Genomic DNA, 26,642 nt, shown 5'->3' with positions numbered 1-26,642 from the left:
GACAAGAGGAGGGTTCGTAGGGAACTCTCAAGGGATGAGCCCAGTGAAACAGATGGTAGAAAGATCGAGGTCTCTGTTAGACTTTAGTCCGATAGGGGTTCCTCCAGACGCCATGAGACACTCAGGGTTGGTATTACTGACTCCTCAGGTCCCAGGTGCGAATGCGTCGCAACAACCAACGATACAGGCTGGAAATATCTTGTTGCAAGGTTTAACTGTGCAACAATTGAATGAATGGTTAGACAAGCTGAATTCACCGCAGACTACCCCTGCGACAGCAGAGCGGTCAGAGAGAGAGGAATACTTGAATTTTGTGAGGTTGGGCGTGGAAGCAGCTGAGTTAGTTGAAGGGAGCATGGGAGTGAATAGGCTAGAGTCATACACTCAAGCAAAATTGAGGTATCTGTGTCCAAAAATAACCAAAGAAGTGAGCAAGGTGCACCAAAGGTTGGCGAATCTAGCAGACAAATACGGCATAGACTTAGACAATACTAAGCATCTAAAGAGGAGTTACAGATTGGACTTCGAACCCAAAGATTTCGATCACATGAGGTCCACTGGAATGAAGGCACATCTTAAAGAAATTTTACAGGACGCGCAGGTTTGGGGAGCCTTAGAGAAGTGGGAAGGCAGATGGGCAAAGAAGAGAGATAAAAGGAAAAGTGACTGCTTGGAGCAGCAGCAGGCAAAACCAGTGCCTGATACCGGTACCATAAAGATGTTACCCACGAGAGAGACGGCTGGAGGGGTTCTTGTCCACGTAACGTGGTCTAGAGGTGACATTTTGTCATTCACAAATGACTTCCCCAGGCTGAGGGAAAAGCTGATAGAGTGGTATCAGCAGACAGACAGATTTGTGAAGCTTGCGAAGTGTCTTTGGGAAGACTTGAATACATTGTTTGAGATCATTGTTCCTGCTGATTTGTGGCTCAAGTGCAAGAGAAGTGTTGACTGGCCAACCGCAGAACCGGCAAGGGATAGAGTTACCGGAGCACCCTCTCCGGAGGTAATGAAGCATTATTATAAGCTAATTGAGTTTTTGAAGCAGAAAGTGTTGCCGCAGAATATTGATTGGCAAAAGATTGATCGAACGGCACAAGAGGGCAAAGAGTCGATACATGCTTACTATGAGAGTTTGTTAAAAGCATTCAAGCATTACAGTGGGACTGAGGTCATAGAGCCGAAAGATATGAATCACATTGTGTTCAAGTTTGTGGAAGGGCTGAGAGCAGAAATTAGCCAGAGGATTAAGAATCATTTGATTTGCTGGCAAGCGAAGCTGATTGATGAGGTGTTACAGTATGCAAAATACTGTAGTGATGAGATTGAGTTGAAGCAGAGAAAGTTGAAGGAGAAAGTGATGGTGATGCAAATTAAGGCAGCGCGAGCAGGGATGCAGGGAAACGGAGTACAACAGATGGTACAACAGCTGCAGGAAAACGGAATGTTTCAGCCGCAAATGAGAGGCAGAGCTCGAGGAGGTTTTGTGAACCGTGGTCCAGATTTGAATACTGTTGTGGTACAAAATGACGTGCAAGGAATGAAGAAGGTGTTAACATGCCGTGCGTGCGGGGGCGTGGGACATTGGAAGCGGGTGTGCCCGATGATGGTGCAGGAGGGTGTTGTTCAACAAAGCAATGATGTCAGTGCATTTCAAAATGTTAAAGGACCAAGAATGAGGGGTCCTAATCCAAATTTTCAGAATAACATGGTTCAAATGCAGGGTCGCCAGCCCATGCAACAGATGCATTTGCCACGTATGCAACCAGTGCAGATGCAGCAAGTACAACATCAGGTTCCAGTGGTACCTAGACAGCAAATGCAGTTGCCCTTAGCGCCAATGGGACAGCAATAGGTGATGCTTCCTCAACAGGTCACAAGTCAAGGAATGGGTCAAAATAACACAGTACAACAGTTCCCATTGCGTGGTGAGAATGGAATAAACGATGAATGGTCTAATGACAGTTCAGATAGTGAGGAGTGCAGGCTTGCAGCGTCCCTAGAATTAGATCAGAGGGGACCCTATGTGCAAGGGAAGGTGATGGGTCACAAGGTCTCATTTTTGGTTGACCCAGGAGCCACATGCTCTACAGTCAGAAGTGCAGAGGTTCAGAAATTGCCCCTTTTAGGACACACAATACTGTAAAAGTAGTGGGAGTGGCAAACCAGCTCCTGACCAACCCGATCCCAGATCCGGTTCAAGTCGAAATTGGTACCTTTCAGGGATTGCACAGGTTTGTAGTCTGTGATTCAAGTCCCGTGTCCCTACTGGGAAGAGACTTACTGTGCAAGACAAGGTGTTCTATCACCTGGTCGAATGAGGGATTAGAGGTGCAGACAAACAGTGATGACGAGGGAGATGATGGTCAGATTTCAGAGCCAGAAACAGAGACTACAGATGAAGAGTACCCCTTGATAAACTTCTTCCCGATGTTCACAATGACTGATTTGCCCGCAGACCTGCAGGGGACAGTCACAGAGAAGGTGTGGGACTTGACAGGAAAGGAAGTAGGATTGATAAAAGGAGTAGAACCAGTCAAAGTCGATGTGAAGCCAAATGCTGTGTTCCCCCAGGTACCGCAGTACCACATGGCACAAGATGTTCTCATATAGGTGACACAGATAATTGCAGACTTTGTGAAGCAGGGAGTTCTGAAGGAAGTGATGAGCAGCCCATGTCACTCACCTATAATGGGTCTGAGAAAGCCCAGTGGGAAAGTCCGAATTGTTCAAGACTTACAAAAGATTAATGACATAGTGGTGAAGTGTTGCCCAATAGTGCCAAATCCAGCTGTGATTATGTTTCAAGTTCCATGTAATGCAGAATGGTTCTCAGTTGTTGACTTGTCCCAAGCATTCTTTTCTGTGCCTCTTCATGAGGACAGCCAATTTTTCTTCAGTTTCAAATTCCTGGACAAGGTCTACAATTGGTGTCGGGTTCCCTCAGGGGTTTTCGGAGTCACCATCTATCTTCAATCAAATTCTGAAGAAAGATTTGGAGTCACTGGAACTGCCTTTCCAATCGACTCTAGTACAGTACATTGACGATTTGTTGATTGCCTCCAAAACAAGAGATGATTGCAAGTACGATACTATTGCCTTATTGAATCACTTGGGAAAGAATGGGCATAAGGTGTCCCCAAAGAAGCTGCAGTACTGTCAGAAAGAGGTGAAGTATTAAGGCCATTTGATTGAGAAAGGGTCGAGGAAAATATCTAAGAAAAGAGTGACTGCCATATTACAGATGAAACCCCCGACATCCAGGAGAGATGTCAGGATGTTTCTGGGAATGGTGAGTTACTGTCGTCAATGGATCCCAAATTTCTCGGTTATCTCCAAGCCTTTGGTGAGACTGACAGTTGAGGAGGTTAAGGATGGCCCGGATACTCTAACCATGTCCGAGAAAGAGATCAGGGTGTTCATTGAGTTGAGGGAATGCATGTGCAGGGCTCCAGCTTTAGGTATGCCTGATTACACAAAGGGGGTCATTCCGACCCTGGCGGTCCATGACCGCCAGGGCCGGGGACCGCGGAAGCACCGCCAACAGGCTGGCGGTGCTTCCTGGGCCATTCTGACCGCGGCGGTAAAGCCGTGGTCAGAAAAGGGCAACCGGCGGTTTCCCGCCGGTTTACCCCTGGCCCAGGGAATCCTCCATGGCGGCGCTGCTTGCTGCGCCGCCATGGGGATTCCGACCCCCTTCCCGCCACCCTGTTTCTGGCGGTTCTTACCGCCAGGAACAGGATGGCGGGAACGGGTGTCGTGGAGCCCCTGGGGGCCCCTGCACTGCCCATGCCAATGGCATGGGCAGTGCAGGGGCCCCCTAACAGGGCCCCATAAAGATTTTCAGTGTCTGCTTAATCGCGACGGGGGCCACTGCACCCGTCGCACCCCTACAACTCCGCCGGCTCCATTCGGAGCCGGCTTCATTGTTGAGGGGGGTTTCCTGCTGGGGAGGCCTTCTGGCGGTCGCCCGCCGGCCCAGCGGGAAAGCCAGAATGGCCGCCGCGGTCTTTTGACCGCGGTGCGGTCATTCTGCGGTTCCCTCCAGGCGGCCCGCCGGGGTCAGAATGACCCCCAAAGTCTTTTGATCTGTTTTGTCATGAACGTGATGCTTGTTCTTTGTCTGTCTTGACACAGGTCCATGGAGGTGCAAACCGACCAGTAGCATATTTTTCAGCTACCTTGGACCCAGTCGCAGCAGCCTTGCCAGGTTGTTTGCGTGCACTTGCAGTAGTTGGTCAAAGCCTCACACAGTGTGAAGGCATAGTGAACAAAATATGAAACCATTATATTGGGGTCACCAAATGTGTCATTGAAACGATGTACTGTATTAAACCCGGCAACTTTGCTTCCAAATGAGAATACAGAGGTTGATGATGCTGAAGAGGTAGAACATGATTGTCTTGAGGTAACAGAACTGTGCACCAAACCAAGACCTGACATTAAAGATACCCAATTGGAAGAGAATGATTGCATTATCTTTGTTGATGGTTCGTGCTTGAGAGACTCAGTAGGAGTACTGAGAGCTGGATACACTGTGTATACAATCACTGGTATCCTAGAAGCATCTTGGCTTGAAAGAGTATACTCTGCTCAAGTGGCTGAATTGCTTGCTCTTACTAGGGTATGCCATGCCGCTGACAAGCTGAAAGTGACTATCTATACCGATAGCAGATATGGATTTGGAATTGTCCATGATTTTGGTCAGCTATGGCACCAGAGGGGTTTCATGACCTCTTCTGGGTCTCCAGTGAAAAATGGCGAAAGAATTAAGGAGTTGTTGCACACGATTCAGTTACCTCTTGAAATTGCCATGGTGAAGTGCAGTGCTCATGTGAAATCACAAGACTTTGTGTTAATGGGAAATGGATATGCGGATCAAGTCGCAAGGTTTTGCGCATTGAACTGTATATCGTTCAAGGATCAGTGGGAATTGTTACCTGAAACTGAAAATGGGACATGCACAGGTTACGCATTAAGGGTGGTTGACAGGATGGAAGAATTCAAATTGTTGCAGGGACGTGCCAGCAGAGAGGAAAAACGCTCTAGGCTAAAAATGCAGTGTGTTCAAAGACCAGATGATCTGTGGGTTTCAGATGAGGGGAAAATGGTTTTGCCGAACAGTCTTCTGTCACAATTTTCAAGGTTTTACCATAGGCAAGCACATATTGAGAGAGACGCCATGATCAGGTTGTTCAAAATTGATTTGTTCAATCCGAAATTCAGACAAGCCGCAGAAGTGATTTGTCACCGGTGCATCATCTGTCAACAGATGAATGCGGGGAAAGGAACCGTGGTGAATTTGAGCCACATTGGGAGAGCAGGAGGTCCATTTAGCAGAATGCAATTGGATTTTATTGAGATGCCTGTGTGTGGAGGTCTGAGATACGTGTTGATGATTGTGTGTATCTTTAGTCATTGGATTGAAGCTTACCCCACGCGTAGGAATGACAGCCTCACAGTAGCGAAGTTGCTGCTTATGGAATTGCTACCACGTTTCGGGTTTCCGATCTCTTTAGAATCAGATAGAGGAAGTCACTTCAACAATGAGGTGGTTCAGCTCTTGTGTGCTGCACTGAACATTGAACAGAAGTTGCATTGCAGTTACCGCCCTGAAGCATCAGGACTAGTTGAGCAAATGAATGGTACTCTAAAGTCAAGAATGGCAAAAATGTGTGCAGCTACAAATTTGAAATGGCCTGATGCCTTGCCCTTAGTGCTGATGTCAATGAGAAATACACCCAACAAGAAAACAGGACTGTCTCCTCATGAAATTCTCATGGGCCGAGCTATGAGATTGCCCGCAGTGCCTGCGAATGCTCTTGTGAATATCACGGATGATATGGTGTTGGACTACTGCAATGGTCTGGCTGACGTGGTCCGCTTTTTCTCTCACCAGGTGGAAGCAACCACACTGCCACCAATAAATGATCCAGGTCACAACCTGAAAGCTGGTGACTGGGTTGTTGTCAAGAAACACGTGAGGAAGTCGTGTTTGGAGCCACATTGGAAGGGGCCGTATCAAGTGATACTGACAACTACTACAGCTGTGAAGTGTGCGGGAATTCCAAACTGGATCCATGCCAGTCACACAAGCAAGGTGACGTGCCAACTGATGAGGAAATTGAGTTGTCGAAAATAACAGTTACAGAAAAGGAAGTCTCAGGGCCGGAGAGTAATCAAAGGGGAACTGAGACTACAGGAGAGCCCGTTGAGGACGGCTTGGTCACTCAAACAGCAACAGATATCCAGAGGGGAGACAGTGGGCCTATCTCAACTGAGGCACCAGGAGGACCAACCCAAAGACAGGTTCTCCCAAAAGCAGACGGATACAGATTTGAAGTTGAGTCCCTGACAGACCCAGAAGGCGAAGGGGTTGAGGAGGAAGGAAGTCAGAGTGCCCGTACTCCTCCTGAGTCGCTTGCAGGTCCAGCAAGAGAGAACACCATAGCACAAGAGGAGGGCGTTGAACCGCAACCAGGAAAGCCAAATTATGAAGGGACACTGAAAGGAGAAAAGTGGCCAGAACAGCATGTGACAAAAGGAAAAGTGGTTGTCGATGAGACAATTGAGGAGTAGATAGATACAACAAGGAAAGAAGATCTGAGTGAAGGAGAGTTGCAAGGTGACCGCAAATTGAAAAGAAAGAGAATAGCAAACAGAAGATACGCAGGTCCTGAATGGGCTTATGCAACGTCAGCTGAGTGGCAACAAGAGTTCTTGGCATTTTGCTTTGATCGAGAAGTTCCAGGTCAATACTATGGTACCTGAGTTGGCCGTAAGGAGAAGAGCCTGTGATAAGTTGAAATTGAGCTGAGAAACCTGAGGAAAGAAACTGATAAATTACCGGATGTGTCACTGTTAACATGAATTGACTTTTGAAAACTGATTGTGACAAGCTGCTAACCGGATTGACAAAGGACCCTGGGAGTGAAGGAGAAAGCTGTAAATACTTGCTAAAGAGAGACTTTGCTTAGCCTTGCTGGAGAAAAAAAAAAGAGAGAAAGCCTCTAATCATCCTCAGTTGGTTGTTTACGTTTGTAGCACTTTGCTTTCTGATTCTTTACAGATCATGCCTAGCACGGGAGATGACATTGCGGGGAGTAAGCGTTGTAAATATTTGGGTGTTGCTTTGGGTGTTGTGTGTGTGATATTCATTATAGCTTTGTTTGTGGAGATGCGATTGGTGGATGAGAATGAAGCTAACAATGCCACAGTTTCTAAAACTGCTACACTAACACCTTGGGAGAGGTTTGAGCAAGATACAAAGTATCTATATGAAGAAACTAACACAAAGGGGGAACTGTCTACTAATGTTTTCTATTGCTTGCTGAGTGAGTATGTTGACACTATAGATGCAAAAGCTTGTTATGTGTGTACACAAATTCCTGTTTCGGTGCAAGAGGTGGTTACATATCACAGTTTGCCACTAACTTATAAGTATACATATAAGTTGTAGTTTGCTACTAACGCGTTTTTATAACCAAGAAGAAGTGCAATATATTTACTCTAACTATGATCTTGTGTTCTCTTATGTGCCTATCATAGAAGATTTGAATAGTGTAGCTAAATATTATGCCATAAAGCTGATTAAAGGGTTCTTTGAACGTAGAGTAACAATTAGTACGTCATATGCACACCACAATAATTTGACATGCTTGCTTACACCTGTAGAGAAAAGCTTTTTAGATCACACTGAAGATAGAAGAAGGGCTTTAAAGGGGAAATTAGAAAAAGGCTAGCAGCAACAATCCTTTCTTAGTAGTAGTTACAATGGAATTAAGGAACAAGGGAAACTAGCTTTAGATGCTCGACATGTAGGTAAGCTTTGCATAACACGGCCAAAGTCATTTTATGATAATGTGTTTGTGGGAACGAGTGAATGTAAGCATGTGTTTTTGTTTCATAATAAATAGACATTCATGTTAAATGGAATGGATCAAGTGATCCCAGGGGTCTATTATATTTGTGGACTTAATGCTTATTACCGTCTTCCCAGGGGATGGTATGGGACATGTTATTTGGGAATAGTTTTCCCAAAGATTTACCAACTAGAGGATTTAAAGAAATTCCCGAAAGTGACTGAATTGCTTCATGCTAGACAAAAGAGAGAAAGTGCCGCTGGTGTAGTAGGGGACGTATTTGGAGCGATAATTCCTTCAGTATGGGTTGTCTTAAACTCCATAAAGATTTGGAAGTTGTCTACTATTGTGGATAACATGCTGACAAATTTCACGGGAGCTATACTCCTGATGGATACTGAACTTGCTGCGGAAAGGGCTATGACTCATCATCATCATCGAAATACTTTATTCGATTGAGTAAACAATCATAAAAGCAAATAATTCATATTAAAAAACATCACTCAATATTTAAAATAGTATGAAAACAGTAAGTCTAACCCTGTCTAAAGAACCATATTGCGAAGTTACATTGCAAGGAGTTAAATAAATTCACATAAAAACCACAGTTTAAAAACATGACAAAAAAAAATCGGTATAAAAATGTGTTTTAAAACAGAAGCTAAAAATACATTTTAAAATTTATACGAGTAAGAAAACCCTGTCTAAGTGATTTGATAATATGGCCTGGCCTTCATCACTGCACATAAAAATGAAGCTATTCCATTACAAATCATAATTGATGGTAAGGACAGAAGATAATTAAAGGCAGGGCGACATTGTTTAAAGTGCATTGATTTTAAGAATGGAATCACAAACGCTTTCCTTAGGTCTGCATAGAATTTACAAAAAAGAAGAATATGTATTGTACTTTGCTCAGACACTAGGTCACAGGGACATTTTGCCAAGACAGGGGTCCAATCGTTAATACACGGGAATCTAACAGGACGATGGAAAATCTCTAATCTTAGACGCGTAAGGACAAACCGGTGCCTTGAATTCAGTACATTACTCAAGTATGGTTCCATGCCATCTGTTTGTTGCAACATAAAATTCCTCATTACGCTGGGTTTCTTTGCCTCAATGGCCCATCTTAAATCGGCCAGGTGAGTAAGACAAATATTTTTCAGTTCTTTCCTGGAAATTGTTTCCAATTTTACCGGAGTGGAGTATAACTCAGGATAGCCCAGCTCCGTAAAAAAGATCTTTATGTAATTTAGCCATGGAATTTTCAGCGGGTAAGATAATGCCAATGCATCTTCTATGATTGCCCTATTCAGCCTAGCGGAATCAGAAGTCCATACCTTATGCCATAATAGGATTGGTTGAATACGAATTAAATCTATAAGGTACGATACCCCCAATTCCATAAGGCATGCCAATGTAGGGGTAGATTTTGGAGCACTTAAAATGAAGTTTAAAAACTAATTTTCAACTAGCTGTAGGTTGTTGCAGTTCCTGTATCCCCAAAGTCCTGCCCCGTACAATGCAAGAGGAACACATCTTGCATTGTACAATTTCATCATATCCTTGGGAGTCGGTCGGCCAACCTTTTTCGAATTTCTTTTTACAGCCATGATAGTTTTAGTGAATGACAGCTTCCTTGATTTTATGGCTAGTGACCATGTCCCTTCATTATCGAACGTAATGCCTAGATATGAAAAGGTTCCTGTATCGTCTAGTTTCGTACCCTTTAGCATAATCTGGGGTTTCTTAATAGAATTTCTACCACATGTCATCAAGAAAGTTTTAGAATGGTTGATTCTAAGACCTAGGGCTTCCATGTACTTATCAAAGGTTGTAAGTAGCCTCTGCAGTGCTACTGGGGTGCGGGCCATCAAAACGGCATCATCCGCATACAGGAGTGCTGGGATCTTTCGAGAACCAACTTGTGGGAGGTCATTGCAAGCATCAGATAATACCCCCTCTAATTTATTAATATATAAGGCAAACAGAAGTGGTGCTAGTACGCAGCCTTGTCGTACCCCCCCCGTTCAATAGGAAAGGCTGAGGTGCATTCACCCTGAAGCCCATAACGCACCTTGGCTTTAGCTCCGGCATATAGTTCCCTAATAAAATGAACTATAGTTAGGTCTACCCCCATGTCCAATAAAATAGGCCATAATTTACTGTGGACCACACAGTCAAATGCTGAAGTCAAATCAACAAACACTAAATATAAAGCTCCGGCCTTGGCCCTCATGTATTTACCGAGTATGATATCTAGGTTCAGAGCCTGCTCCATGGTCCCTATTCCAGCTCTAAAACCATATTGTAAGTCTGAAAGAATATTATTTTCTTCTGTCCAATCACGTAGTCTGTTTAGAACAATTCGTCCAGCAATCTTTGCAAGAGTATCAAGCAGAGAGATTGGGCGGTAGCATGCAGGATTTTGACGATCTCCCTTTTTGAAGATAGGAACAATGATGGACTCAGCCCAGGTCGATATAAAGACTGCGGCGCAGCAGGCACGTAAAACTTTAGTTAATAGTGGGCCCCAAAGTGAAACATTCGACTTGTAAATATCAATTGGGACTCCATCTGGGCCCGGCGCCTTCCCGCTTTTGCTAGCGTTAATTGCCTCTATTACCTCATTAAGGCTAAATGGTGGAGAGAGGAACTGGTCTCAGAGAGTTTGATTCCAAGGCCAAATCTTTAGCAAAATATATGCTAGAGAAAAAAGAAACCCAATCCTCTTCAGTAATGGCTATTTCAATTGATGGTAATGTTCCATCACACAGAAGAGGAGAGTTTACAATTTTCCAAAATTTAGCATTGTCATTCCTGAGGCTTGCTTCATGGAGAGAATGCCAAGCCTCATTTTTTAAATATTGTTTTCTTCTTCTTATCGCCTTTTTGTACTCCTTCCTCTGAAGTCTGATGTCATGTCTATCAGGGTTTTGTCTGTGTAAGCACTGTTTGAGATTTTTATAGGCTTGAGTACATTCACTATCAAACCATATTTTGCCTGCACAAGGTCTAGATTTACCAAAGCTAACCGTAAGAGAGTTTTTAATTTCAGTAGTTATTGCAATGAAAGCGTTAATACACGCCTGTGGACAAATGTTGTCTGAGAGACAAGTTTCAAACTCTTTGGAGAGTTTGCTCATTAATTGTTTCATAAACTGCATAGGCTCAAGCTGTGACCAGCGGATAGTGTAGCCATTTCTTGTTCCCAATTCTATGTTCTCTACCTGCTCCGTTGGTTCCTTGTGTTTGGTGATGGCTTGGGGAAGTACAATGCTTAAACTTTGAGGGTAGTGATCACTAAACAAAACATCTTGAATTTTATATTCAGACACATAAGTAGTAAAATTATTTGATAATAATATAAAATCAATTATTGTGTTAGCGTGTCTACCATTGAATGTGGGTTTTAACTGTGGTTTACAATGATTTAAACTATTGCACAAAAGGAGATCGAATTTAAACACTGTTTCATTCAGCAAATTACCATAATGATTATGTGTAAAATGGTATGAGTCGTCATCTCCACCTGTGCCAAAAAGGCAAGATTTTTCCACAGATTGAGGACACAGATGTGTATTGAAGACCCCCCCACACAATAAAAGTCTCATTGTACGCTGAGTTACATAGTCGGTCCAGATCTTCCTGCAACAACTTAAGAACAGAAAAAAAACGTTGTTGAGGCACATTATTGTAGAAGTTAATAATCACCATTTGTGCAATGATTCTTAGTTTACATGAGATCAGTTGATAAAATGAGTTCGAGATTAGTCTTGCATCCTTAATTAAGTTGAACTTGTTGGAAATGAAAATGCACAAACCACCGTTTGCCCTGCCCCGTGAGCAAGGGACGGGGGTGTGTGAAATGTCCTAAAACCATTTATTTGGATAGGGTCCATGGACCAAGTCTCTTGTAAGCTCACCCAATGAAAGGATTGAATATATTCTAACCAGTCTTCATTCTTACTTTTCGAGCGCAGACCCGCCACATTCCAAAATAAAAATGTGTAATCCTTTCTCCCAGTTCTAGTCCCTTGCCCCACAGAAGACTGATTAGTTACTGTGTCTTTTGACTGGATGGAGAATCCACTTATTGGCACTACGTTATTAGCAAGTTGACTCAGTTCAACATCCATCTCCATCTGTCCATCTTCATTACTCTCCACCAAACCATGCCCACTCTTTGATGGGTCGGATCCTGGGATTAGTGTAGTAGTCGTAGGCCCACCCACTTCCTGATCAGATGATAGTCAATCGACACCTTCCGAAGAGAGGGCATGAAATCTATTTCTGGTTGGGATCGAATAATATCTTTCTGACCTAGTTGTTGGTTTGTCAAAATTAGGGCCAAAACGGACCTGGTCAGTATTGTGCGCATAGAAAAAACCCAGAGGCAACAATATGGTGCCATAGTCCGTAATCCTCCGTGGACTTAGGTGGCTCAAAATGTCTTCGACCAGTTTCGGAGATTTAAAAGAGAGTACCACGCAGTCGCCTCTAAATAACTTCTGATTCTTTCCCACCCATTTTACCCTCCTAACCATTTTAATATCCTCAAAGAGAACTTCTGTCAAGCCAGATTTCATGCGGGTTCCAATCCAATTCAAGGATTTATTCCTCAGTGCTGTCCATGATTCCCTGTGATCCCCAGCAAGAGTGCGGACATTTGCCAGGACTATCACATAGGGAGTTGCTGCAGGTGGCAGATCTAATGTATCTCTTGATGTTAAGGAAGGATCTCGGGGGAGTTTCAGGCTGGTCAATGTTTCCCCTCTATTTAGCCGTACTTTTTGATGTGGGGAACAGCTGGTACTAACTAGTGGAGGGCATAAATCTACGTGTCTTTGGATGGGCTGATGCGTATGTAGTGGCTGTTTATGCACTGGTACGGGGGTTACTGTTTGAGCCTAATTCGTCACAATATTGAGAGGTGACGGCTGTTGCACTAACACTTGCAAAGTGAGCCTTCATTAGATTAAACATTGTCTCCACGTTTTCCTCCAGTTGTGTTAAACGTTCAATAATTTGGTCAAAGAGGGGCCTGACTAGTTGTTCCAGAGAGTTAATAGTCTCTGAGAGATTGATTTCCGTATTCACTATAGGTTGTGCGTCCCTATGACCATGTTTTGAATTCTCGCAGCAAGAGTGTGCGTGTTGAGTAGGTTCAATGAGTGAGGGTCCAGGATTATCTTGTCTAATCTTATCAAGTGACTCTTGACTGGGGGCTTATCCTTACTAAGTAATTTGGGTTTCCTTAAACATTTAGGAGGAGGTGGATGGTCACCATCATCTGAAATAAAGTCAGTTATATCCTGAATGCATCCATTCTTACCTCTAATTTGAGGTCCAGTTACCGGTAGATTAGTTGAATTTAATGGTGGGGGAAAATGGGGAAGGTCAGAAGATGGAATTAAAATCCTTTCCTCAACATTAATAATTTGTTTATCAATTGCCCCCATAGCTCCTGAAATAAATTTTAATATTGTTGAGTGATCTTTCTGGGAGGAAGTGTCTTTTAAGCTGGATTGCTTCCTTTTACCCATTCTCGCTGGAAATACAGTGTTCCTCACTGATAGAAGTAGTGGGGCTGAGTAAAAGAAAATGTTATATGTCTATAGCAGGAATGAGACAAAAAGAAAAAAAGTAACCTCCCACAGTGCCAAGGGGCTGTTTTGCGAAGTCAGAGAGGCAAAATTAAAGCACTGCTTCAATAAATCAGGAAAGCAGGATAAGCAAAAGTACCTGTTAAGGCGTAGGTGCCCAAACCAGTGATTGCAGAAAAGATGTCAGGGGGTTGGCCCAGTCCAGCCTCTGCCAGGCACTGACGGGCGCAGGACGGGCCCGCCCTTGGCCCGGGCTTCGTCCGGGCACCGCCAGCGCGCGTTCCGCGGGGCGGGAGCGCGAGATCAGATTTAAAGGGCTCCTGCCCTCGTTCCACTGGCTGCCGCCACCTCCACCGGCAATGCGCGCTTCCCGCAGGGCGGGAGCGCAAGATCAGATTTAAAGGGCTCCTGCCCTCGTTCCACTGGCCGCCGCCTCCTCCACCGGCAATGCGCGCTTCCCGCAGGGCGGGAGCGCGAGATCAGATTTAAAGGGCTCCTGCCCTTGTTCCACTGGCCGCCGCCTCCTCCACCGGCAATGCGCGTTTCCCACAGGGCGGGAGCGCAAGATCAGATTTAAAGGGCTCCTGCCCTTGTTCCACTGGCCGCCGCCTCCTCCACCGGCAATGCGCGCTTGACTCTTCAAAACAGGCTTGCTTTAGACATTCTTTTAGCGAAAAGTGGCGGAGTCTGTAAGATGCTTAATGAGCGTATTTGCTGTGCCTACATACCTGACATTAGTAATGAGATCAGAAGTATGTTTACTAACCTAACAAGAGATAGTGCCGGTTTGAAGGAACAGAAGGAACCAGGAGTTTGGGAAAAGGTTTGAAAAGGCCTGCTCATGTGGGAAGCTGGTTTAGTAGCATTTGGCATGGGATATTGGGAAAATTAATACAGGGAATAGTGATCATTCTAGCTTGTTTATTTGGGCTATGGTTATCATGAAAAATTAGCAAAAGGATTAAAGAAACATTGGCAAAACTTAATGCGAGAAGGGAAGAAAAGAAAAGGGAGAAAATGTTCAGAGCAAAATATGAAAAGACAACATCAGGGGAAGAAATAGAAATGAAGGAGATAAGAAAATGAACGAATTGCAAAGAAAGGATTTGTGTGATGACAAGAGTCATCAGAGGAGGGCTTGTTGGAGTGTAGCTTTTATAATAAAAAATTAACATGAACTGCTTGCAAAATAATGTGTAATGAAGCTACATAGAAAATGTGACAGACTAATATTAACATACGCGTTTGGAATGTGCCCACGGGGAGTAGCCACCAATGTATACGATGATTATTGGAATTGATTAATAATGAATTATTAATGTACTGATGTATGATTCTGTTTTAGTATTAAGAGTTAGATGTTAAGGTTTTGTTGAATTAATCATTAGGCCTTAGTTATCAAGGGTCTGGGCCTGGCTGCCTAGCCTCATATTAAATGTGTTTTTCTAACATGCGATGTGCTGTCTTGCTGAAGGACATAAAGCTGTACTTTTCCAGAAGCTAGAGATGTGTAACCGTAGTAAATTCTTTCTCATGAGACCCGACTTGCTCAAGGAGACATTCTTGCTGAATGCAACAGTGTAATTTGCAACAGGTACAAGGTCGCCTAAACTGGTAAAGACAATGGAGCTACTGACTAAAGCACGGAGTGTTACTTTTTCTACCTGACATTCTACCCGTTGAAGACGTAAATCACAAGAGCCAATGAACTGCATGAGAACTGTTTTAAATTAAAATTCTAGTAAGGTGATCAACGGACTATTGGATAGAGATAATGGTGCACCAAATACGGACCAATTAGGAATTAGAGACTTGTTTGGCAGATTCAATTTAACAAGTTGTTACAAGGAAAAATCAGCCATTTGCGTGCCTTTATCCTGCCACTCTTACTCAGCCATTTTCATGTCTCTTACTGAGACATTACAGGTACACTCCTAGTGTTGCTCTGATATTCTGATTTAGTCCTTGCTACTGATACTTTAAACCATCCTCACCCCTTTTGGCCTTTGTTAGAGGGAAATCTGTTAATAAAATAAGACAGATCAATTTGACACTATAATATAGGTTTAATCGATTTTCAGCTGGGAACAACAGGCAGTCTCAACATAGAAGCCATGACTGAAGTTCAAAGTTCTGGTTCAAACACCAGCAGCATTTATACTGGAAAAAACACAAAAAACTGTGGTGAAGAGTTCACCATTGACGTAAGCAACTACAAGCAGTACTGATAAAATAATGAGGTGCCTCTGGAAAGAAGCACATGCACTTGTTGGCCTCATGGGTGGGTAAGTTACACTGACGTCATTCACCATATCTATCTTTCTGCACAACAAGAGATTATGGGGGTCATTCTGACCCCGGCGGGCAGCGGTTGCCGCCCGCCTGGCGGGAACCGCCATTTGGCCGCACCGCGGTCAAAAGACCGCTGGTGCCATTTCAACCTTCCCGCTGGGCTGGCGAGCGCTAACATTGTTAGCGCCCGCCGGCCCAGCGGGAAGGGGGCCTGCAACACTGAAGCCGGCTCCGAATGGAGCCGGTGGTGTTGCAGGTGTGCGACGGGTGCAGTTGCACCCGTCGCGCTTTTCACTGTCTGCTAGGCAGACAGTGAAAAGCAGGCTGGGGCCCTGTTAGGGGGCCCCTGCACTGCCCATGCCAGTGGCATGGGCATGGCCAGTGGCATGGGCAGTGCAGGGGCCCCCAGGGGCCCCTAGACACCCGTTACCGCCAGCCTCTTCCTGGCGGTGTAAACCGCCAGAAACAGGCTGGCAGTAAGGGGGTCAGAATCCCCATGGCGGCGCTGCTTGCAGCGCCGCCATGGCGGATTCGCCCAGCCGGGGGAAATCCGGCGGGAAACCGCCGGACCCGGTTTTCTGACCGCGGCTTTACCGCCGCGGTCAGAATGGGCAGGGAAGCACCGCCAGCCTGTTGGCAGTGCTTCCGTCATTTTAGCCCTGGCGGTCTCGGACCGCCAGGGTTAGAATGACCCCCTATATGATGCGTGCTGCTCATGGTAGCCCTGCCTTGCAAATACTTATCTGACCCTTACACAGTTCCCCTTAACACGATATGAATGACTTGTGGTTTTTAGGACCCCTGTGCTAAGGAAGGATACACCCTCCTGTTCCACCCTGTTCATGCTAAGTGAACATTTTGAAAGCAGCTTTGGTGCAGCTTTAAAGAAAAACTCTCATTCTAATGTGGCTCGGGCCTCTTGTGTGTTTCAGCACAGCTAACTTAACAATGCAGCATGTATATAAGTTTCCTAAGTAATAAGTGTTTGTTTGTCCTAAATATGACCTGCCTTTTCTATTGAACCCACAGTCTGTCTTTTTTTTAACATGTCATGTATTAAGCCTTTCACTAATTACATTGGTTTACTACTATCTAGCCTAAAATGTTTGTATTGGGATTTGGGAACTTATGTTTGTTTGTATGTGATGTATTCCTATTCTTCCTACATCACCTTACCCGATACTTGCTTCTCTTCCTTATGAGGGAAGTATTTCTACTTACCCTATTTTGCTGAGACTTTGCTGTTCTGTCCGGGCTGATGGCGAATCGACCTCTGTCCTGAGGACGAAGACTGATTCTGTATGCTGCCCATTACGGAGGGTAACTATATGATAATGAAATTCTAATTGTCTGTTTGCCTTTTCTTTCTAGGTACCAACTGCTCTTTGATAGAGACCATAGTTAGATGTTTTTCGAATTTGTGTTACCAAATTGTTTTGCATGAAGCCCAACATGCTGATGCTAATTTGAGGATAGTTGAGGAGTTCACCGACATTGGGTGCAAATAGACAAATGACTGGATCTTTGCTTTGTTGAATAACGTATTAATGCTACTCTGCTAAAGTTAATTCATGTTGATGTCGTGCTTTGTTCTAATGTTCATGATCTTTGCTTTGCTTAAGTCATATTCAAGTTGCCACATTGTGATATTGTTAATGTGTTTTCTGGTATTAAGACTAATAAACTTGCTAGTAGAGTGTAACTAATAGGGAATAAATCTAATAAATCTTACTAAATCGAGTGTGGTTATTCATGACTGAAAGGTTATGTTGTGTTTAAATTCTTATTAATGCAATTAACTAATTTGGTTGATTCGTTATTGTGAATATTGATGAGGTTATTAATCTAGTGATTGAAATGCGGAATAAATATCTCGTCTTGAGGTGTCCCCAGTCAGAGCCCAAAGGTTCATCGGCCTAAAAAGAGTGCCCTTGCAAGTAAAGTACCTAGGTCGGGACGCGTTATCAACAGCACGAATTGGAACGTTATTGTAGAGATCGCTTAGGGGTGGGTGAAGAGAACACTTCTCGTAAAATAGTATGGGCATAAGAACTGATGTCAAAGGGCATGTGAAATCGCATCCTTTGATGTCATCACAGGTTAATCAATTCTCATTGCTAAGAATTGTCAAAGCTTGAGAGCCAAGAAGAAATGTCACGTACATTTATGGTTTTTGATAAGCTAATTTAAGTGTCTCATGGCAATTATGTTAAATGAGTGCTAAATTAAAAAAAAACTCTCTCGAAAACTCAACATCCGTGACATAAAATTGATTGTCATGCCAACATTCACAATGCTTTTAATGACATAAAAAGCAAATTCTGACCCCAGCATCACGACCGGCTGCCATTTGTTTAAGGTAACACCTCCACTAGCAAACACGATAAAAATGTACACGTTTTAAATAAAAGCAATGGCAGTTTGCAGGGCACGCAGAAAGTGACAGTAGTTAATGAACAAGCAGAGCAGGAAACTCGGATGTGCCAATGCAGCACAGGCACACTTGCACCCAACCCAGATCTGTCAGCGGCGGCCAATGAGCGTTCGCGTTACATCCGATCTGCAGGCACTGCCTTCCATTTCAACTTCAGGAACTGGCTCTGCTATTGAGTTGGCTCGACAGCTCCACAGACCTGCAGCGAGCGCTCCGCAAGACGTTTTTTCCTCTCTGTACTTCAGCCCATAACATTTAGGCGGAGGGATACTATCCTCTTCATTTTTTTCAAGTTTTTGGACAGCGATCCGTGCTGTTTGCTTGATTTACACCTGGGATTAAAAAGAGAAGCCAGTGTGCAGGGAATGTTTCAGGTACCCACCGTTAATTAAGTGCTCGCTGTGGTGCAGCCAGGGGGGGCTGTCATTTGTAATTTATTTCCTGTCTTAATTTCTAGGGTAGGGCGTGCGCATTGGGTGTAAGGTTATTTCCTGCGGATCGTTTCTTTTTTGCAGCTTTCGTTATTTCCATTTTTAGCAGAGAATTTGTTATGCAAGAAAGTAAAATAGGATTGCTGCAACTGTAAAATAATAATTTTGCGAAAAGCGCCCTAACGCCTCTGTCAGGGTCACGTGTAGGTCTTCTATAGTGCACTTGTTACACATACGTTTAATACGCAGGGGAAATTTAACAGATTTTCTGTCGAGTCACTCTCAGAGGAGATATAGATTTCTCTTTATAAAAAATGTTTGCACGCTTTCGGTGTGCCCTGAACTAGGCGCGGCCTCACTTCTCTGCTGCAAGACTTCTTTTTCCTTAATTGCAGTCGGAAGTTACTGACATATGGTATGCCGTTTCTAATAAATGATGCCATAACTTGTAGTTTAAATGTTAATTAATACTTTTAGTGGATTGCGGTATAAGATGCAAGGCACTTTAGAATGATATCTTTAATACGGGAGTTGCACATCTGTCCTATCCGCCCTTTCTAATTCCCTGGGTTAGTGTGCAGCCTATGAACGTGGATATGACCTATATACATGTGTCTTGGTATGAAGCACGCCCGTGCTTAATTTCATGCTTACGTATTTAGAGTGGGTCTTCGAGACATTGCGAACTTTCGCCAGGTACTCGTGATGACAGGTATTGCACACAATTAATACCCTGTGTAATGGGAAAACAATAAGTTCTACCTTGCAGCACCTCTGGCTTCGTTGAAAAAACGCCGCAATACCAGGTGAGGAAAGGACATAGATATTGGCCTACATGTTGCTTACAATGGCACATGGTCGCATATGTTGCTAAGGTTAGTACATGCATAAATGAGTTACGTAAATGCACATTAAAAAGTAATGCCCAGGTAGTGAATTTGAAAGTTGTATTATGTATGGGTATTTCAAACTATTAAAGGCGAACTTTGTCGCTGCAGCAGAATACTTCTTACCGCACAGTATGAAGCTGAACGGTCCTAGTGGTAGTTTTAAAGCCCAGCTTTTTGCATGTGCACACAAAGTACGTTACAATCAGTGCCAGGTATGTTTCAGAATTTTCTTTACCGTGGAGTGAGATTGTAACACTTCACGTTGATGATGGACGTTGTAGTCATAGCAGTGGGTGGGTGAGTACGTAAATCTGTTTGCGTGGAAACTGTAAACTGCAGAAGAGCAGAAGAGCTCAGGGGAGTAGGAGACAATACATTTCTGGGGGTGTGTGGGGAGGGGGGTACAGCGACGGCCTTGGGGGCTTTTCATTTGACCCTATGCAAATCACCCATTGTTTGCAAAATGCAGGCTCCGATAAATGTAGACAATCATGGTTAGGACGTGAAATATGGAAAAAGGAAGGCATGTTGTCACAATTCGAAAGTATGTTTTATTGTTATTTACATTCACAAAGTATTTAGTCCAAATGTGAAAAAACATGTTGATTAACCTTGCATCTTCATGCACCAAGCAAATGAAGGTAGGAGGGAAACAAGGAAAAACATATGGTTTGTACCCTGCACTGATCATGACCCTCTCCTCATGCAAATTAAAACGGCACTGGAGATATCAAAAGCGATCAGGTACAATAATTGTAAACTGTGCTCTGAAGCCATAGTTCTAATAACACTTCTACTCCTCTGTGCAATCTTGGGCAGTTCAGCTCTATATCAGTCAAAACTGTGAGTATTTACACTGAAGAAGCTCCTGGTGTTACAGGCCACATGGGATTTTGTAATCACTGTATAAACGGCAGTCATTCATTTCTATATAATCGGCTGCTTCTGATTCATCAAGTCTCCGATTATAAAGAAAGATGTCAGAACTCAACTAATATTACAGTCGAGTTCTGTCTCACAATACCTTCTGCCAGAGCCAGAAGCCAAGGAGAAAGGCAGGTCAGGTCACAAAACATAATTAAAGCAGTTGTTTAAAGCAACAAATGGAATGTTGCTTTTCTTTCTTCTGCTCTATTTCAATAGTTTACAATGACAGAAGCTGCTCACTAAGGCAGTGGTTCCCAACCTTTTGACTTCTGAGGACCCCCCACTGAATCACTACTGGAAGCCGGGGACCACCAAGCTATTTGTACTACTTGAATTTCAAACATTTAAAACAGTAATTCGAAAAAAATACACAAACAAGTTCACACAAAATACTGGAATTACTAAAGATATAATTATTTTATATTAAAAAATAGGCAAGAATCAAAAAATTTGAATGGGGAGGTTGGCGCTGAATCGCACAGAACTAACTTTTCAATGTTTGGTCTTATTTAGGAAAGCTGAATCCCAGGTCAGATTCTACATTTCCCAAGTAATTTCTGTTTCTATTTTTTAGATACATAACATCTGAGAAGGGTTTTTCACATAAAAATGTGGTGATGAAAGGAAGTAAAACCATAGGGGCCTGTCATCTCTCCTCAGCCTCTCTGTCACATGTAATTAATTTGTTTTGTTGCGCCTCTCATACCAGTGTAGGGTGTTGGCACACTTTACAGGGGACTACAGGGTGTAGGATTCACATGTCATCCACACTGGTAGGCATTTTCTAAGAGTGCTTGATCTATAGAAGCACAAACTCAGGAGTGAGAACATAACACAGTGGTTAGCATTGACATTAATAACATGAATGTATTTCTACACAAGCAAATCTTTATTAGCAGCATAAGGAAATGGAAAGACTGGAAAAACAAAACATAACTTTCTAATTTGTGCCATGCAGTTTGCATGCAGCTCTTTGATGGCAGTTCATATCTCACTGTGCTAGATTTTGATTGTAACTTATGAACTGCACAGTAACAAAAGAATCTCTGTGACAAAAGTAGTAACCCACTGTGCTATGCACATAAAATACTGTTCTTTTCATGATACACATTCTTTGAAGCAGGCATATTAACCATCTGCGCTACCTTAGATGAGTCAAATCTGCCACTAGACAAAACCCCTACCTCTCTCCAGCAGGTAATCACCAGAGTTATCTTGACGCTTTTACTTTTGCCCGAAAGCCAGTGGTGGCTGCTATGGAACGTGGTGGGGGGATAAAAAGGGAAAAAAAGAACACTTATCTGTGTATGGTTGCTGTCTCTCCCCTGTCCTCTTCTGTTCCTGACTCCTGGAAGCACAGAGGCTCCCAGACTTCCCTAAGCCAGTCACAGTGCTGCTGTAACCAGCATGACAGCAGCATCGTGATTGGTCTGAGTGGCCTGGTGTGGCGCTCAGACAGGGAGTGGGAATCTGTGCATGTTCTCCACCCGGCTCTGCAATACAGCCGGGTGGAGAAATGCTAAGTGCACTTGTCTGTTTGGCCAGCCTATGACAGCCGGCCAAACCATCATGCACACTCACGTATGCTGCACATACCACTCCTCTTCCCTGTGACACAGCCCAGTCACGCCTCTACCTGGCTCTGCACTGAAAAATAAGTGGGGCGATACTCCTTCCCCTTAGCGGAGGAGGCACCGCTGCTGAAAGCTGCTGGATGTACAAGGAACTTTGCAGTGCTTTTAAAACTGTTGCACAAGGCAAGTAATAAACATAAAAGACGCCTGTGTTTCTAGAGGCCCCAGCTAGAGAAGTGCCTTCCTGCTTGCCCAGGCCTGCAGGTCCTCTGGGAATGTGTCACAGATCCTTGGGGGGGCCACAGAGCAAAGGTTGGGAACCGTTGCACTAAGGTTGTAGGTCGTTTGTAGGTAGGTTGATGGTGTGACCATGTATTATATGGATTATTGTACCCGTTGGCGTAGATCAGAATACTGCAAGTTACCTCAGAGTTCCATACTTTATAAACAAACATTGGTAAAGCCAATAGGTCTCACCTATGCAGAGCTATTAGCTTTGCCAGTGTGCTTTAGCCATGTTGTAAACTAGCATGGCTATTGTTCAGCATAGCTATTAGTTAATGGCATAAAGGAGAATGACATCTCATAGAGTGTTGTCGATTGGTTCGGCATAGAGTGTCGAGGAGTGAGTAGAGTGTTGTAGACTGGAATAGTGTCATAGAGTAGGGTAGAGTGGAGAGGCATAATGAAGAGTGGTGTGGAGTGGAATAAAGTAACATGGAATGGCACAGAGAAAGTTGAATAGGGTGTCGTTGAGCATAGCACATTGTCTTATAGTGCAGTGGCATGGAGTGTCGTGGAGTAGAGTATCCTACATTAAAGTGGCATAAAGAGTCATGGAGTGGCATAGAGTGGAGTAGTGGGTCATAGAAGAGAGTGGAGTAAAGTGGTGTAGAGGCAGTTGTGTGGCAAGAGGAGTAAAGTGTTGTATAGTGGCACAGAGTGGAGTAAAGTTTGATGGAGTAGAGTGTTGGAGTGGAGTATCATGGATTGTAATGTCGTAGAGTGAAGTGTCGTAGAGTGATGCAGAGTAGATAGGCATAGAGTGCATTGGTGTTTAGTAAAGTGGGGCAGAGTGCATTGGTGTAGAGTACACTGGGTTAGAGTAGAGTTCACTACTCTAGTGGTGAAGAGTAGAGGGCCGCAGTTTGGAGTGATACAGCATAGACTGCAGTGGTGCACAGTACTGTGTCGTAGGGTGATGTGGTACATGGTAAAGTGAAGTGGTGCAAGATAGAGTGGTGTAGAGTGCAGTGATGCAGAGTAGAGTGGCATAGAGTGTAGTGGCATAGAGTGCATTGGTGCAGAGTGCAGTAGAGTGGCACAGAGTTGAGCGGTGGCAAGTAGAGTGCAGTGGTGCAGAGTAGACTAATGCAGAGTTCAGTGGCAAACTGCACTGTTGCAGTGTAGAGTTTCATAAAGGATAGTGGTGTAGAGTGCAGTCGCATAGGGTGGCGTAGAGTACAGTGGTGCAGAGTAGAATAGAGTGGTGTAGTTTGCAGTGTTGCAGAGCAAGAGGGTCATAGAGTGCAGTGGTGTGGAAGGATGTAGAGAGCAGTGGTATAGAGTGCAGCGGTGCAGAGTAGAATAGAGTGGCATACAGTGCAATGGCTTAGAGTAGAGTGCTGCACTAAGGTACAGTAGTGTATAGTAGAGTGGTGTAGAATGCATTGGTATAGATTGCAGTGGTGTAGAGTGGAGTGGCCTAGACTGGAGTAGGGTAGAGTGCATTGGTGTAGAGTAGAGTGGTACAGAGTAGAGTCGAAAGGTGCAGAGTGGATTGCAGTGGCGTGGAATGGTGTAGAGTAGAGTGGAGTGACATAAAGTGGAGTATGCATAGTGTGGTAGCACACTTCCATTACAGGCAGCATAATTTCAATTGAAATGACCATTACATTTGCAAAGACATACCGTTTTATTGATAAACGTATACAGCACACACATTTAAATGCGTGGAAATGTCATTACCTAGTGTATTGATTTGTTTTGATCATCTTAAAATATTTGTTCCAACTACACTTATATTCTTAAGTATCTGCACATTTCATTTACAGACATTTAAAGTTTGTTGTGTGGCATCCTAAAGCTTTCCTCCACCACACTCCATGTAGCCAGCATGATTGTCATACAAGTCCTCTCACTTTGAAGCCAGAGAATAAAAGATAAACACCAAGCTCCATAGGAAGACAGAGCCTGTCATTTGACCTTGGTCTTTGAATGCACAGCAAGTGAGACAAGATAAGAACAATATTTAATGGCCTGTTTAAAGAAATAAAAACACTGGTGGAAGGATACAGTAAACAAGAGGTGCTCTACTGGAGGGACAAACTCAAGCTGGACAGCCTAAATCAAATACAGCTAAGAAATAGAAACCAAGCAAATGTGAGTTACAAATAACAAAGCCAAAGGTAAGCAATGGGTGGAATACATTCCCAGGACAGCTTTCCAAATGCCCCTTAAATGCCTTTAGCAAACCAGACCGCTTCAGCCTTCTGAACTCAGCCTTCAGCCTCGTTCCTTTATATGCTTATAGAACTCCTCTGTGATTTGCAATATCCTTAACTTAGGGTACTTTATCCCTTATATTAAGAACTGGGTACTGAAATTTATAACCTCATGCAAAGCTTGGTGAACCTGCACACTGAACCTACACACCCACTTCTCCCAGACCTGTGCACTGTCTGCCACCCCTACATCACTTGGAGGGGCTCTGTGTGAAATGGAACATTCATGATGAGCTGATTATGATACACGTCAGAAGATTGACTAAGAGATCTTGTCCTCTGTAGCACAGATTAAAATATATACAGAGTTAACCCTTCCTTCTTTGAGGCCCAAAGACATCTGAGGTCTGCTATGTACGTTTTTATTCCACAATGCTGAAGATAAGAATGTTGCACCATCAACCTTCTCTTGCCTGACCCACACATCAGCGTAAGGATTCAATGCTCATGAAATAAATGCTGCCACTCCTCAGAGATATGACAGACTAGAATACAATATGCCATCTAACCACTGTGACAGCCACACTGTACCTTGCTTTTTTAGGGCCTTTTACACACGCTCTTATGGGCATGGACAGCACTTATTGTCTTGTCCTGTAACATTATCAAATGTGTGCAGATTTATGCAATTGTATTGATACGAATACTGTATTGCTGATGCCCTGATTGGGTATCATTAGGCCCACTGGAGTTATGCAATTGTTTGCTGCAGTGTTTTTCGCATAATTATGGATTTACTACATTTGCCACAAAATCCATCATCTGCTGCATAATCTGCAGATTTAAAAAAAATAGATTCCATCTCAAAAGGTTCAAAAGTTACTAAAAGGTCAGAAACACATGTTGGTGCACGGTCAGTCAATAAATCAATCAATTACAGTCTTGTATAGCGTACTACTCACCCATAGGAGCTCAAGGCGCTAAGGGGGACTTCAGAGATCACTCGAAGAGCCATGTCCGAGGAATTCTTTATTCGGGGTAAGTTGGCGAGTGACTGTCGGGACGAGCAGAGGTGTCTGGGAGGGGAGTACCAGTTGATGCGGTTTTTGAGGTAGTTGGGTCTGTCGTTGTGGAGGGCTCTGAAGGCATGTATGATGAGTCTGAAATTGATCCTCTTCTTGACGGTGAGCCAGTGGAGGTTCTTCAGGTGTTCCGTGATGTGTTCTCGGCGGGGGAGATCTAGGACAAGTCTGCCTGTGGCATTCTGGATGTGTTGTAGCTTGTTCAGGTTCTTCTTGGAGGTTCCAGCATAGAGGGCGTTGCTGTAGTCAAGTCTGCTTGTGATAAGGGTGTGTGTCATGGTTTTCCAACAGTCGGTTGGTATCCATCTGACTATTTTTCATAGAAGCCGGAGGGTGTGGAAGCAGGTGGAGGCGATGGAGTTGACCTGCCTGGCCTTGTGAGCGTGAGTCGAGGATGACGCCAAGGTTGTGTGCGTGGTTGGTAAGGGTGGGGGCGTTTGCTGAGTGTTGAGGACCACTAGGTGTCGTCTCAGGTCGATGGTGAGGGTCCCAGGACTAGGATCTCTGTTTTGTCAGAGTTCAATCTGAGGCAGCTTTCCCTCATCCAGGTGGCTACTGCTTCCATCCTGTCTATAAAATTCTTCCTGGCTGTTGATGGGTTCTTGGTCAGGGAGAGGATCAGTGTAGGAGATGATATTCATCCTGTAGTTTCTGACGATGAGGGTGAGTGGGATCATGTAGATATTGAACATCGTGGGGCTCAGCGACAATCCATGGGGTACTCCGCAGCTGATGTCGGTGGGTTCTGACTGGTGGGGCAGGAGGCTGACTTTCTGTGTTCTGCCTGTCTGGAAGGAGTGAATACATTGAAGGGCCTTGCCTCGTATGCCTGCTGCGTGGAGCATGGCTCATAGTCTACAGTGGGATACTGTATCGAAGGCGGCTGAGAGGTCGAGTAGGATGAGGGCTGCTGTCTGTCATTGGTCAAGGGGGGTAGCGAATGTCCTCTGCAAGCAGGGCAGTTTCGGTGCTGTGGTTGGTTCTGATTGGGAGATGTCCAGGATGCTGTTGTCCTCGATGTGTTGTCGTAGCTGAGTGTTGATTGCATTCTTGGTGACTTTAGCTGGGAAGGGTAGCAGTGAGATGGGGTGGTAGTT

General features: G+C 44.1%; 1 protein-coding gene across 2 annotated transcripts in view; it reads left to right on the top strand.

Annotated features, from left to right (window-relative positions):
- Nucleotides 1-18,371: 18,371 nt before the first annotated feature.
- Nucleotides 18,372-26,642, top strand: part of TRERF1 (transcriptional regulating factor 1) — a 675,896-nt gene continuing 667,625 nt past the window's right edge. The window contains exon 1 of one of the 2 annotated variants that reach the window (XM_069233961.1): nt 18,372-18,571. The gene's annotated coding sequence lies outside the window, so the exon portion shown is untranslated. The remainder of the gene's footprint in view (nt 18,572-26,642) is intronic. The other variant, XM_069233962.1, reaches the window with a different exon arrangement.

This window comes from Pleurodeles waltl, chromosome 5, assembly GCF_031143425.1.
Source record: "Pleurodeles waltl isolate 20211129_DDA chromosome 5, aPleWal1.hap1.20221129, whole genome shotgun sequence".
NCBI lineage: Eukaryota > Metazoa > Chordata > Amphibia > Caudata > Salamandridae > Pleurodeles > Pleurodeles waltl.
The sequence above is the reverse complement of the archived record's forward strand: the minus strand, read 5'-3'. Positions and strand labels throughout refer to the sequence as shown.